At 44.5% G+C, this 13,637-nt stretch overlaps 1 protein-coding gene across 10 annotated transcripts in view; it reads left to right on the top strand.

Moving 5' to 3' along the window:
• ATXN1 (ataxin 1) overlaps positions 1–13,637 on the top strand; it is a 277,784-nt gene that overhangs the window by 221,072 nt on the left and 43,075 nt on the right. Inside the window, exon 1 of one of the 10 annotated variants that reach the window (XM_071736404.1) lies at positions 11,559–11,617. The exons of the other annotated variants lie outside the window; for them this stretch is intronic. The gene's annotated coding sequence lies outside the window, so the exon portion shown is untranslated. Of the gene's footprint in view, positions 1–11,558; positions 11,618–13,637 lie in introns of those variants that run through there. 10 annotated transcript variants of the gene reach the window in all.

Below are 13,637 nucleotides of genomic sequence, written 5' to 3'. Positions count from 1 at the left end.
GAGAGTGAAGTCCTGTTTCCTGGGGATTAGTCTAGAAAACCACCCTTTGTTGTCGCTGCTCACCATTTCGTGAGCCCAAGGGAGCATATTCTGATGTTTCCAGGTATTCAAGCAGCGTACGCCTTCCAGTTGTCCCATTTAAGACATTCCAGATAGCGCGGGGATCATTTCAGAGTCTGATGAAGCTGAAATTTCCTAAGCACGGTCTTTACAAGCCCTCCTGCTAGAGGAGTGGAGGAAGGAGCTTCTTTCCAAGAAAAATGTAGGCTGGGTAATCTGACATCATTCAGAGTCACATCACCCTACACCCACCAGAATTCAAAGATAGAATGGAAATGGCATAATGTGTTCTCACGGTAACACTAATAGTACTGCTCCCGCAGCTCATTGTGCGTCGTCTCCACCCTGCCATCACCACAATTAACATTTCTTGCAGTGACTTTGAAAAGTGTTGCCATAACAGGGGTTGCTGATCAGCAACTTCAGAAATCCTAAGGAGGAACCTAATGGAGCTTTTTGTTTCCATTATTTCCACTTAATATATTCTGAAAAAGTCAGGAGGTTTTAACCTTGCCGTCAGCTGCAATACCCCGGCATGTTTAATAGAATACCACTTCATTTGTACTGAAGCTAGCGTGTGCTAAAAGGGCTTGGAGACCCCTCTAATGTAGTCAGTCAAATTAGTGCCTGAAGCCAAAGAAAACGTATATCTGAACACATGTTTTCAGTCTTGAGCTAAAAAAATGCACTTCATGTTGAATAGCCTTCTCCAAGTGCCGCAGTTAATAAGCCATGTTGTGTTTTTACTGGAAAAGTATGCTTCTAGCCAAGCATTCTTTGCATTTTTCCCAGGATTTAGTCATAAAATCACTTTAGACATATTGCAAGCATGAAATGTGTGCACATCAGATAAAGGGCAGCAATTTTTGTTTTGCTGTAAAGCTCCATGGAAACATTTTTATCACTATCAAATGCATTATCCCAAGAAGTCTGGCCTCTTTCTTCACTGTTAACATCTAGCTGGATTAGAAAACACTGAACAACAGAGAGCACACTGACAAGCTTTAGGTGATGTGACTTGGCAGACAAACACCCAGCAGCAGCATCTCCATGAGTTTGGTGGCCTCAGAACCCAGCCAAGGTCCGAATGGTCTCTGACACAGGTATCCAGCACTACTACCTGGCCAGTGTACAGATGCATAGTGTTCACTCCCAGCTGCCTAATTCTGCGTGCATAAATAAGTGAGAAACCTGGAGACTTGCAGAACTATTTTAAGCGTTATTATTTCAAGAAATGATTTACGCAAGCGAGAAAAGCCTCTAGCACAGTCGGCAGGCTCAGCCCTTCGAGGTGCCTGCATCTCACAACACACTCTTGCAGCCCCCTCTGGCTGATGCTCGCAGCATCGTTGGTCTGCCGAAGTCCTGCTGGTGGCTGGAGGAAAATCTGAGAGGGGCAGAGAGGTGTGAGATTCCTGGAGGGAGCCTCTGCTAAAGTCTGCAGCAGCAAGGTTTTAAAAGAACAAGTGTATATGCAGTTTTATGTATTGGAATAGAGTGATCTAGCTATCAAACATATGTTCACACATACACAGTATACAGAGTAATGTGTATATACCACCTCACTGAGCCAATCTGTGTTCTGAAGGGAAGGGATATATAAAGCAGCTCTGCAAACTTTAGAGCACTGGGAGAGACTATCTGGGCTTGTCTGCGCGGGGACTTGCAGTGAAGCTGATCCGATCTGCATTTTTTGGTGTACCATTTGAGTCTGTATTTGTGGGCAGCTATAAAAATGCTAAGAATCAGGCACATAGATCGGGAATAGAGATGAAGGGAGAAGTCCAAGGAACAAAGAGGGTTTACCCAACCCAAAAATCTGATTTTGAATCCTGTGGGTGTGTCATGGAGCGACGAGCTAAGGAGAAAGGAGGTTATTTAAAGGAGCTCTACATGGGCTAAGGGAGCACTGGAAGCACCGAATAATCACCACCTCACTTCTTTGGAACCATTGTCTTTCTCCTCATTTCCTGTGGTAGACAGCTACCTGCCTGGTTTGAAGAGCAGGCAGGAGTCAGGAAGAAGCCAGGACCAACTGTGCCATGCTTGGACATTGCACGGAGAGGCAGCATGGAGGTAGCAGGGTGATGGCTACTTAATTGTCAGCTCAACCCAAGGGAGTCAGGAAGCCCTGCTGTGCACTAGTTGGGGTGTTGGGTGCTCACCACCTGTCCATGATGAGTCATGTTTTTTTGACAGATGAGTACAACATCAGTGCTATGATACTTGTTCTTAATAATCTTGGGAAAAGACTAGATGATTGATTTGGAGTCTTTTGCAGCCAGCACGTTTGTTCGTGAAATTTTAGCTATGGTGTAATGTGTCGGGGTAAAGTTTACAGATCTGTGTGGATCTCCATTAGATGGTGAGTGCAGTTCTCATCTGCTGCAGAGATCTATGATGGTAAAGTCAACAAAGTGCTTATGAGTAGTTGACATTCCTATACACAGCATACAACAAAAATGTTGGTCCTAACCTGTTGCTTCTGCTGTGGGAGCATCCTATGAAGGAGCTGCTTAGTAGTTTCCAGCTGGCTGGCAGGACTGCTCCCCTCCACCTCTGTCTTCCCAAGAAAAGCCATTTTCTAAGATGAGATCCCCCTGAAACATCCCTGAGAGGGAAGAGATGGGATATGGGGGCTGGTTCATTGCAGGCATCTCCTGCTCCCCGGCATCTTGGCTGGGATGTGTCTGCTGGAGCCTCCTAAAGGATGGCAGCTTTCCAGGGAATCATAGGATCATGGAATGGTTAGGGTTGGAAGGGACCTCAAAGATTATCAAGATCCAGCCCCTCTGCATGGAGAGGGACACCTCCCACTAGACCCCGTTGCACAAGGCCTGATCCAGCATGGCCTTAAACACTTCCAGGGAGGGGGCATCAACAAACTTCCTAGGCAATCTCTTCCAGTTCTTACTACCCTCATAATGAAGAATTTTTTCCTAATATCTAACCCTAAATCTACCCTTTTTCAGTTTAAAACCATTGCCCCTTGTCCTATCACTACACTCTCTGGTGAAAAGTCCATCTCTCTTTTTTGCTGTTCAGCTTCCACCGATGGGAGTGAAGTGCCAGCAGAAAACAGAATCATATCTAGAGGGTAAACATCACATCAATAGTGAAAGTAGTTGGGTTTGCCTTCACAGGGTCATAGGCTGGAGACACAGTTGCAGGTTCATGTGTGGTTCACCAGAGATATCACACTGTGTTCATGCTGGATCAGACAGGGCTGAGGTATCTCCCATTATAAACAAATCTCTGAATCTTCCTACAAGTATCTGAAATATTTAAGCACTTTGCCTCTTTTGGCAACTTGGCATTTTTCACTTGCATGCGATGTAGCAGTTTACTTAGAGGAGGAACTTTATTCCACTGCTGTCTTTTTAAATGTCTCTTTTTTTTTTTTTTTTTTTTTTTCAGTTGTACCTAATCAATCTTGCCGTGTTACTAAGAGCAACAGCCCTGTTGGGCAGTCAAAAACCTGGAAGTCTTACATGGCCTGGTGTGTAGCTGGGCACAAAGCTCCCTTTCATGGCTTCGGCTGCTGCATTACCAGCCATGCCGAGATCACAGTCCTGATAAAATGGTGTTGAAAGCACTGAGAGTTTCAGGCTTGGTACTCTCTGCCGAAGGGATAATTTTAGAACGTTCTTCCCCTTGATAATAGTAATTTTACAGCAGTGTAACTGTTGGATTTAAGAGCTCGATCAGTGTAAATGAAGGCAGAATCAGATCATTTCTTCTGAGGCAAAGAACAAATCTCTTTATATCAGCAGTTATAAAGGTATAAAAAAATCCAAATGTGCATATGCAAAAAAAAGTCTACATCCTCTTAAGGCAAGACTGTAAATAATTAATACAATAACCTGGTTACAATCTAAGTATACTAAGTTTTTACCTCGTTTTGCTTCCTGCACCCCCATGAATGCAGGTAGCTTCCACCTGTGTAAAGAGCAAGCAAGCATTTTTCCTTCTGGTTTGAGAGCTGCGTTTTCAAAAGGATCTTAAATCTCTCTTCCAGGTTTCCACGCATATTTTTCTGAGGCTTTTTTTTGTTCTGCTTAGATTTTTCTGTGTTTAAAAAAAAAAAATTAGACTCATTGTATCCACCTTCCTAGGGGCAAATTTTGCAGCTCTTTGCAAATAAAGTGCTTAAAGACTTCTTGCAAGGTGATTGTACTAAACAAATGTAGTAAATAATCCTGAAATTGCAATGTGTCTCATTTACATTTGAATGGAGCTACTTAGAAGTGGGATGTCGGTGGTACAAGTGGCTCCAAGTATGCAGTTTCAGGTTTTGTGTTCACTAATACAGGCAGCTTTATCGTTTGCATGTATAAAAAGCATGACACTTTGAAAAGGATGTGAATCTCACTTGACTTCGCTCTTCTATGGGTGACTGAAGCTAGGACCTAAATAAAGCTGGTCTGATCCTCAAAGGTGCTGAACCTTGCATCTTCTGTTTAAGTAACAAGAACATGCAGCTGCTCAGCTCATCTAAAAATCAAGCATTTTTCTGATTTCTTAAAAACAGCTTTAGCAGCCGAACTCAAGATGACGAGATTCAAAATCCTGGTCCTCACAAAGTCCATTTTCAGTGGTGAACTGAGCAGGGATGCAGATGGACTCTGATATTTGTGCAGAGCTGCCCATCATTGCAGGAATGCCTTCATGAAGTAGTGCAGGACAGAAAAGGCTTTCTTGAAAATCCTGTATTCATAGACTTACAGAAATTCATGAAGGGATTCAAGGACTTGCAGTGCTCAGAATAATTTTACTTCTTGCAAACAGAGGCCACAAGGTAGAAGCCCTGAGTTCTGGTCTTTGAGGGCTTAAAAAAGCACCTTTCCTTCTCCAGAACATAGTAGTTGCCTCATACAAGCATCATTTTTATGTCACAGCTTTGCTATGGTACCATGGATCATCCATCACGGGTGTAGAGGTTGAAAATAGTTCCTGCCAGATGTGGTTCAGGTGAAGAAACAAGGTTGAATTTGGCCTCCTGTACCATAACCAGGATGCAGGATCTAAAAAATCCTTGCCACAGTTTACTCTGTCTGCAAAGGTTTAGCAATAGTTGCTTTTTTAAAAAAAATTTTTTTAGTAGATGAAAGTACATTGCTACAGAACCCTAAAACTTTCCTCATGGGTAATTCAATGAGTGTCTCAGAAGATACTATATGTATTTGTGTATGAGTTATGGAAGTACTATATTTACCAGAGACAAGGTAAGCCAACTGTCACACTTTCTTAGGTGGGTTAGATGAGCTGATAGTGCAACAACAAAACCTTCTACTGTGTTGGTGATGTCCACCTAGTTCCTTGCTGATGCCAGAGGCTTGCCCTGGGCTGGGGACTGTTCTGTATGCACGGAGGCAAGAGCATTGTGCCCTCCAAAACATAAGTTTGCCAGACACCATTTGTGTTTAAAGAGAGAAGAACTATGATTCTTGCTCACTTGGCAGCCAGCCCTCTGAACCTGAGATAGATTTATCTTACTTATCTAAGCTGTGAGCAGACCCTGTGCACCAGTAACTTCTATGCCATTTGCACAGCAGTGAAGCATGAGACTCATGACAGTTAAATTAGTGTTCTGCTCACTGACAGGTAAGGAGAGATGCTGCAGTGTGTGGTAAACCCTTCCTGCATCTGCTGCTTTGTAGAATGGTGGGTGCAGTGCTGTGATCTGGCTGAGTGACCTGTAAGCTCACACTGGATATATCTGGTTAATAGTGGTGGCTTAGCTTTGGGCTTGTGTCATATTAGGCTATATTCCTAGAAGGAGGTCAGCAGGCTTAGATCCGGTGGATGCAGTAATGGACTTCGGTGTGTGCCACTGATTGATTCCAGGGAAAAGGTCCTCTGGGGATTATACAGTCACGATGTGCTTACAAGATCACTGCTATGGCCCATACATTTCTGAATAATAGAAGAGATGTGTTCTTGGTCACACAGCTGGACAGGTTCTTGAGTGCCTGCAGCCATTACATCGACATGAGTAAGTTACTCTGTCTTCTGTCTGGACTGACTTTGAGTTATGTGCTTGTATTATGGCTGGAGTCTTTTTGCCTCAGTGTTACCAGAGACTGAGCATACCCCCCTTGCATTTGCCCTTACTATGTCCTTTTGTGAAACTCGTGTCTCCTCACTCAGCTGTGTTTAGGTAGGGTGACATGTCCTCAGATTGTAGTTAGATTATGAGGAAGAAATAAACACAAAGTTGCATGCACAGCTTCATTTTATTTTAGGAGAAGAGCTTGAAAGATAGGAGAGTAAAATCTTGCCCAGGATGTTTAGATTAAAAATATATATTCCTTGCTTGACTTGCCTTTGGGCATTTTCTTAAAAGTACTAGAAGAAGTCTTTTAATGAAGCATAAAAATTGATTGTTTCTTGCCAGGAGGGATTGTCGTCAATCTTGAGATACTAAAGATTTCATGAGAACCACAGGAAGAATATCTTCTTGAATCATTTACATTTTTCCCCTTTTGCAGGCTTATGTAACCATGCAGAAAATCTAATAATAAATCTGCTATTAGTATCCAGTGTGGCATCTTCTGCAAGCTGAGGTGTCATATTATTACAAATAACAGTGCAGAAATGTTGTAGATGCGGAGAGCTTCCGTACGTGGCCTATTTGAGTAACCTTTATCAAAAAAGATCTTGGGCTAATTGAATCCGTCTCTGCTTCTATTTTACTGTTCTGTGTTATTGTTCGAGGGAGGAAGAGCCTGGCTGCTTGCTTTTGTTTCTGTGAAGTCTGGCATGCTATTAATGGTGTTGGAAGGAATAGGCTAGTAGCAGTACACAGAACCAGGTGTCTTGCGGTCTTATTTTTACGTACACACCCACCCTTTCTTTGTTCACCCACCCACAGGCTCTTGAGGATTAAACCTGACCTACAAGCATCCCTTTCAGTCCTGGTCTCAATTCCCTTGAGCAAGGATTGTCAGCCTTGTGACAAACACTCATGTGGGCAAGGCTGCCAGGCTGAGCTGCTCATAAAACCTTACCACTGGTGAGTTCAAACTTGGCTTAGCTCCACAGTCCTCGCTGATAGGCAGCCTACTGAGCAGCAGGAAGCAACTTGCAGGGTCTTTTCTTCCCTATTACAAGTGACTCTGTCTTTTCTATTGCAAGCAACTCCTTTTTTTGTTGTTGTTGTTTTTTGGGGTTTTTTTGGGGTTTTGTTTTTTTTTTTGAGGTGGGTTTTTTTGGTGGTATGCACACCCAGAACATTTCACCGAAAAATAGGGTAGCCCCTCCACCCCAAAACTCCCAAGAACAGCTGATAATGTTCAGTGATATGTAAAAGATTGTGCGTAGAGTAACTCCTCAGGGTGGTTCTACTGTTGTTTCCTCCTGTGTGTTTTCCTAGACAATTCAGCGATTTGTGGCAGGAATCTGGCCTTGCAAGTTACTAAGTATCATAAAATCCCATTAAAGCCACTGCATTCAGCTCCTTGATGGATTGTAACTTTATTTGATGCAGGTTGTGGTGGTGCTTTGGCAATAGAAATAAAGCTATTTTTAAAGGTCGTGTTGTAAGCTTTTATGAAGCTGTACTGACACAATGGATCTCTCTTAAACCTGTACTTCTCCCTGCTAATCCTGGAGACTTATTTCTTTCCTCTTTGGTGTTCTTGCTTTGATTTTTTTCCTTTTCCCTTAATAATGTATTTTCTTTCACAGCTTTCTCCTAGTTCCTTAGCTTTGCAGCCCTTCTCCTACTTGGGTGGGTCTTATGTCTTTGTTAGCAGGGGATTGTTTCCCAGCAGTGTTAGCTATGGGACTCCTGAGGTCTCTGCCACTTGAAACGCTCATTCAGAACTGTACTGGAAAATTTCCTGGCCCATTTCCCTTCTGTTTTACTTTTAAACATCTGATAAGTTTGTTTACAGAAGCTAGGCTGGTTGATGCCAACCTAAAGGAAGCCTGTGTTCACAGGCCAGTAACATGAGGGGAGGACTGAGCTGAGTGACCATGATGCTCTCATACTCCCAGTAACAAGGAGGGAAGGTATATCAAACATCAGATCCGGAACCGAGTCCATTCTTGAACACTTTCCAGGAAAGTTTGGATTTTGCTGTTTGTGAATTCTTTGACATAAGGTATTTGTATCATTTTTATGCATATCTTTTGAAGTTGTTTTTATTAGAGGGATAGTGGCTTGCCTTAAACCTATCATTCAGGTGTTGTTTTTCCAGGCCAGATTTTTGAAAAGAAAACTGATTGTGGAACCCAGGGAATAGAAATTGCTCTGCCAAACTGGCAAAAGCCATTCTCCAGTGTCCAGTCCTTGTAAAACTGTCCTTTGAGGGCAAACATCTAGGGAGAACAGTCTGGCTCTTTCCTTAGTTGCAGAACTTTTGTATTGCAGATGCATGACCAGTCATCTGACCATGTAGAGCTTGGTGGTGGAGATGCATGGTAGCACTTCTGCAGGGGCAGAGCCAGCCCATCTCATGCTGGAAGGAGAAGACTGCACTCCATCTTCTTCCCTGCTTGAGTCCTTTTTGCTTGATAGTTAGGCTTTACTGGTAAGGGAAGTGTGAGGTGAAGAGCTGATTTTTCTTCTCAGCTAACAGAAAAATACAACCTTGCCTCTCTGTAGGCTGCCAGGGACCAAAAGTAATGGTCAGTGTTTTAATTTAAGTGACAGCAGCTGTTAGGTGAGCAGCTTAAAGGGTATGATTAGTCAACCCTTCCTTTCAGCAGTTTGCTGTACATCAGGGCTATCAACCTCTTTTTCACCAATGGCATGTGGATGGCCAGAGGCTGGGAGGAAGCTGCCATGCCAAGAGACCTGGGACTTAGCTGTGCACCTATGTCCACTGCAGAAACCGCCTGCCATGGGAGAGGAGATGCTCTGCAGTGCTACACTGCACTGTTCCCTGAAAGCCTTTTGCCTCCCTGGCTGGTGGGTGGGCTGTGTTTTGTTACTTCTAAGGACCTGAAGGCTTGTTCATGTGGCTCTGGGAAAGGCTGACAGCACTAGCTTAGGTTCCAGGATGCTTTTCAGAAAAGACAAGCATAAGGGCTTAGGTCGTATATGCAGAAAAAAGAGGCATCCAAAAGAACAGGCTGTCAGAAAGCTTTTGTCTTTTAACCCGGTTGTGATTCTGCATTGTGAAGATGATGTGAGACTTACCATGAGATGGCATGATGAGAGAGTCTGCTCCAGGAGCTCACCATCACTTCTGGGAAGCTGTGGGGAGGAGTGGCAGGCTCCTTCACTTCATGTGTTTCACAAACAGGAGCTTTTCTGGTACTTGATGATCATCACATTCCCTCTCCCATGACAGGGAAGGAGGCTGCTCCCCTTTCAGCCTCTCCCACTCGTAAGCTGTTTATTCACATTAAGTGGTGATGAGGCTGAATCAGCCGTACTTCTCTGGTGTCCTTGGTTAACACAAGGATCTGGCAATTGTATCTGATTATTCTCTCACCATCCCTACCTTTTAAAAATATTTCGTTTTAATTGCTGCTTTGTCAGCTGTGTAACGTTGTACTGAAATCCAAAGGTGCTTGTTAAATAAGGGATTTGAGGCTGCAGGGGATTGAGCTCATCACTGTGAGTCTTGAGAATGGGACCTGTGAAGCATGTTATGAGAGGCCACAGTGGATAGTTAAATTGAATGTATGCCTTTGTGATAAACAGTTTATTCAAACTAATCAATTGTGTGAAAGCAAGGAATAGGCCTGAGCAAGCTGGATAGAGAAGGCTGGAATGCCACAGATGCTAATCTGTTTCCATTTCAATGCCATTAATGACCACTTAAAGACGATGTCCCAGTCCAGTGTTTCTAGATCTTCTATTTCTTTTCATTGCCCTTGCTTAAAGGTGGCCCAGAAAAGAGGCCAGGAGGCAGAAAGCATCAAGAAAATGGGGCAGGAAAGCAACGCTGTGCAATGATTCCAAGATGTCATGGGGCTGCCATCAACCCTCCTGAGTTGGAGGTAGTCCATGGTGGAAAGGAGCTGCAGGAATGGGGTGGAGAGTGACAAGGCTGCAGTATGAACTGAGGCTCATGCCAGAAAGTGGTGGAACAGCTGTCATGCCTGCAAAAGATGGCTTGCTTTGAGCATCTTTTTTTTCCTCTGTGTAGGGGATAACAGGTCAATCGATAGGCAGTGATGCAGTGCTCCAACATCTTGTGTGGTATCATCAGATGTGTTCCTCGCCTGCCTTTTACAGCATGGATCTTCTCGTGGGGAGTAGGTACAGCCCCTGAGGATGAATCAGCATGCTGCTGGACGCTGTGTGGGTTTGAGTGGTACCTCTGAGGCCTGTAGACCACACTGCTTCCATGGGAGACCCTGCGGAGATGGCAGGAGAAGAGGCAGGGCAAGCTGCTTACGTGCAGAGAAGCAGGGAGCTCTGTCACAGCAACATGAAGTGCCAGCCTCGTTTGTTCTAATAGTAATTTTTCCAAAGACTTTCAGAAGTTTTTGCTTGATCATTATCTGTGCTTTAGAAAAGAAAAATGCTTTAGTGCCACACTGAGTGAGGAGTAGCTTGGGCTGCACCCTCTCAGGCTTGCCATGTCCCCTACCCCCATGCCGAGGGGGACAGCGTTAAGCAATTGCTGCTCTGTGCAGCAGGGTGGGCACTTCCTTAGATGTGCTTTTTCCTGGGTTTTGAGAGGTAAGTTTTGGATGGGAAACAGGTGAGAAGGAGGCAAATCTGGAAGAAGTCTGGAGCAGCAGAAGACAGCAGAGGTTTTCCATGCTCTCCTGCTTAGGCATCCAGATGCAGTCTGCCTTACAGTACAGACTGGCCAGCAGGAGCAGTGTGGGCCCAAAAGAAAAGGACCCAACTAGGCAACACAGAAGGTGAGACAGGATGTATGGGACTCCCCTGAGAGTAGAACGGTGGTCTCATCAGCCAAGGGGCAGTCAATCTAATTGATTCCTTGAATCAGGGCCAATAGCATTTGTATTGTGGCACTGGTGGGAGGTTATGGTCACAGCTGATTCTTCTTGCCTTGGTTGCCTGAAGTGCAAAAGGAGGGGGAGGAGTGGGGAAGGGTGTGGGGATGCCTTCTTCACCAGAGCATTTTGCAGAAAAAAATGTTACCCCCGTGTGAGGTCTGGACTCCCTGGTGGCTACAAAGGATGTCATGGGTCGTAACACTTCCTACATGTATTCTCTGTTGCTAATGGCCACGGTTTCACCACGCACAGGCATGACCCCTTTGGGGCAATAAAAAGCTAATCTTCCTTCCCTTAAGCTGTCAGCATTGGGGTGTTTTTCTTTCTGGTTTGCTCTATCATTGTTTTCTCCATGACTGTAGAGGATGCAGGCTTTCTCCACTCTTCTCCCTGTACACTCGATGTGTGTGGGGTCTGTATAGGTCTTCTGGCCACCTCTCCTTTGCATCAGTAGTTTAGAGAAGGTGCAGGTTTGTAGCACAGCTGTGTGAATTTGGGGTGAGAGTGGTAATAATGTTACCTGCCTCATGTTTTCTCTTTTCATTCTGCACTGCTCAGCCAAGTTTTTCATGTGGCAGGAGTGGTGGAGCCTGATGAATGAAAACATAAATTGATGAGATCACAGGTAAGTTTGAATCAATCCCTTTTTCACCTTCTAGAGATCTTCTAGCCATGAGGGAGAGTTTTCAAGGTCTCTATTTCCTTTAGTTGTGCAGAAAATCAGGAGGTCCTGAGATAAACAAGCGTAGAGAGCTTTACCTTCATTGTCTTTCCCCTTTTCTCATCCAGTGAGCGTGGCTTGGAAATAGCAGCTGTGGTCAGGCTAAGAGCTGGAAGGGAATGAGGCTTTGTGCCTTCTGCAGGTAGCCTGATTTCTGTCCACAGGTTCTTGATCTGCACTCCTTTTTGCTTGCTGCAAAAGTACACCTTATTTTTCTGCGGTGTGTGGCTCCAGAGCTATCCAGAGGAAAAAGAGCGTTTTTGAGACATGTCACCCCACGACTGTTCACCCTGCAGAGTGTATCTTTGCTATGGTGAATACAGACCCTGAGTAGAGCGACTGTTTGACTGTACTTCTCTTTTCACTTCCCAGGAAATCAGTTTGATTTGCCATTTTGAATTCTTAAATCTGAAACAATAAACAGCTCCTGCCTTGAAGTTAATAGTGCAGGGAGTGAGCAGCTTGTCCGTGCAGCAGCACAGGAGGCTACTGATGGGAGGATTTCTTCAGCCAGGCAGTCTGGAAGAAGTGTGATTAATTTATTTTCTTCCCTGATTTGTGAACCCTCTTGGTCACCAGAGCATTGCAACCTTCATCTGTACAGCATCCATGCACACCTTTCTCTGACTGACTGACCCCTGGGTCTTCATTCCTCACTTAGCCCAAGTGCCTGTGGTCCTGTGTCTAGGCTGTCCTCAAAAACAGCTCTGTTAGAGCTGCAAGAGTTGATGACTCCAAACCTGGGAACTCCATAATTTACACTTCCCATGCAAACAAAGGTGCACAGGCTGTTCATATTCCTGGTGTATTAATAGTGACACAGTAATGTGTGTTGTCTGCAAGAGCAATGCACCTGTTGAGGCTGTTCAGTGTCACTGAGCACCTCTGCAGGGATGCTATACTGGTTTCTATAGGCTCCAGCATATGTTGAGGAGGAAGGGAAGGGTTTTTACTATGCCACAAAGGACTGTGGCTGGGAAGACATCCAAGCATTTAAAATCCACTCACTGGATTCATATGCTGAGTCCAAGAAGGATGGCAAGTTGAGGGGCTGAGCTTGATACCTGTTGTGGTCTAAGTCTGGAATTTGTGACAAGGCAAATCAAAGTCTCCTGCACCTGAGGTCAGCAGCTGTCCCGTCGTGGGTATGGTGCTCCCCTGCAAGGTGCATTGATAAATACATTTTGTTCCACAGTCCCATGTATAGGCAGGTCTGGAGTCACCATTCCAATCTCTCTCACACATTTTTTAGGCCAGAAGTGGGTCTTCCTGAAAGCTCCTCTGAGTTTGTTAAAAAACTGTCAGATCCTCAGTCACTGGGCATGTAGCTCATGGGCACGAAGGCTGTCTGCGTGTGTAACGTGTGAAACAACATGAGCCAAAGTTTGCCCAGGATTAAGAGGCACTGAAAATAACTCATAGTAGCTTTAAGTGATGACTTCTTCTCCTTCAGTGACATTTGAGCTTTATGGTACCCCTTGGGTCTCAGGTGCTCTTAGGCAGGGTTTTCACATGTATGGTCTTTCATGAGGTCTTTTTTGCAGAGCAGAGCCTAGAGCCACTGTGCTTTATCACCCTAGAGAAACTGCTATGGGTTGGCCTTGCAGAAAAGAAGAGAAGCAATGTCATAGCTGCTTAATCAGCACACCTCAGAGAAACAGTAGCTGTAAATAGGAAAGCCATCTCTCTCTGAAACATGATAACCTGGAAGAAACCTCATACATTCCTCCTAGGTGTGATCCCCCCACTAAAGGGGGTAGGTAGGAAAGGAAGAACGGGCTATGCAACCAACTCCTTCCCCCAGGATAGCAGTATTTGGAGCTCTGACTATTTAGAATACTGGGCTGGGTAAGATGTGAAGGAACTGGGAGAAAATCATTTGGTAAAAATCATTTGCTAATGCGTACAGAGTTTTGGAGACTAT

This window comes from Heliangelus exortis, chromosome 2 (assembly GCF_036169615.1).
Source record: "Heliangelus exortis chromosome 2, bHelExo1.hap1, whole genome shotgun sequence".
In the NCBI taxonomy this organism is placed as follows: domain Eukaryota; kingdom Metazoa; phylum Chordata; class Aves; order Apodiformes; family Trochilidae; genus Heliangelus; species Heliangelus exortis.
Note: the sequence above shows the minus strand (reverse complement) of the source record. Positions and strands in the feature narration are given on the sequence as shown.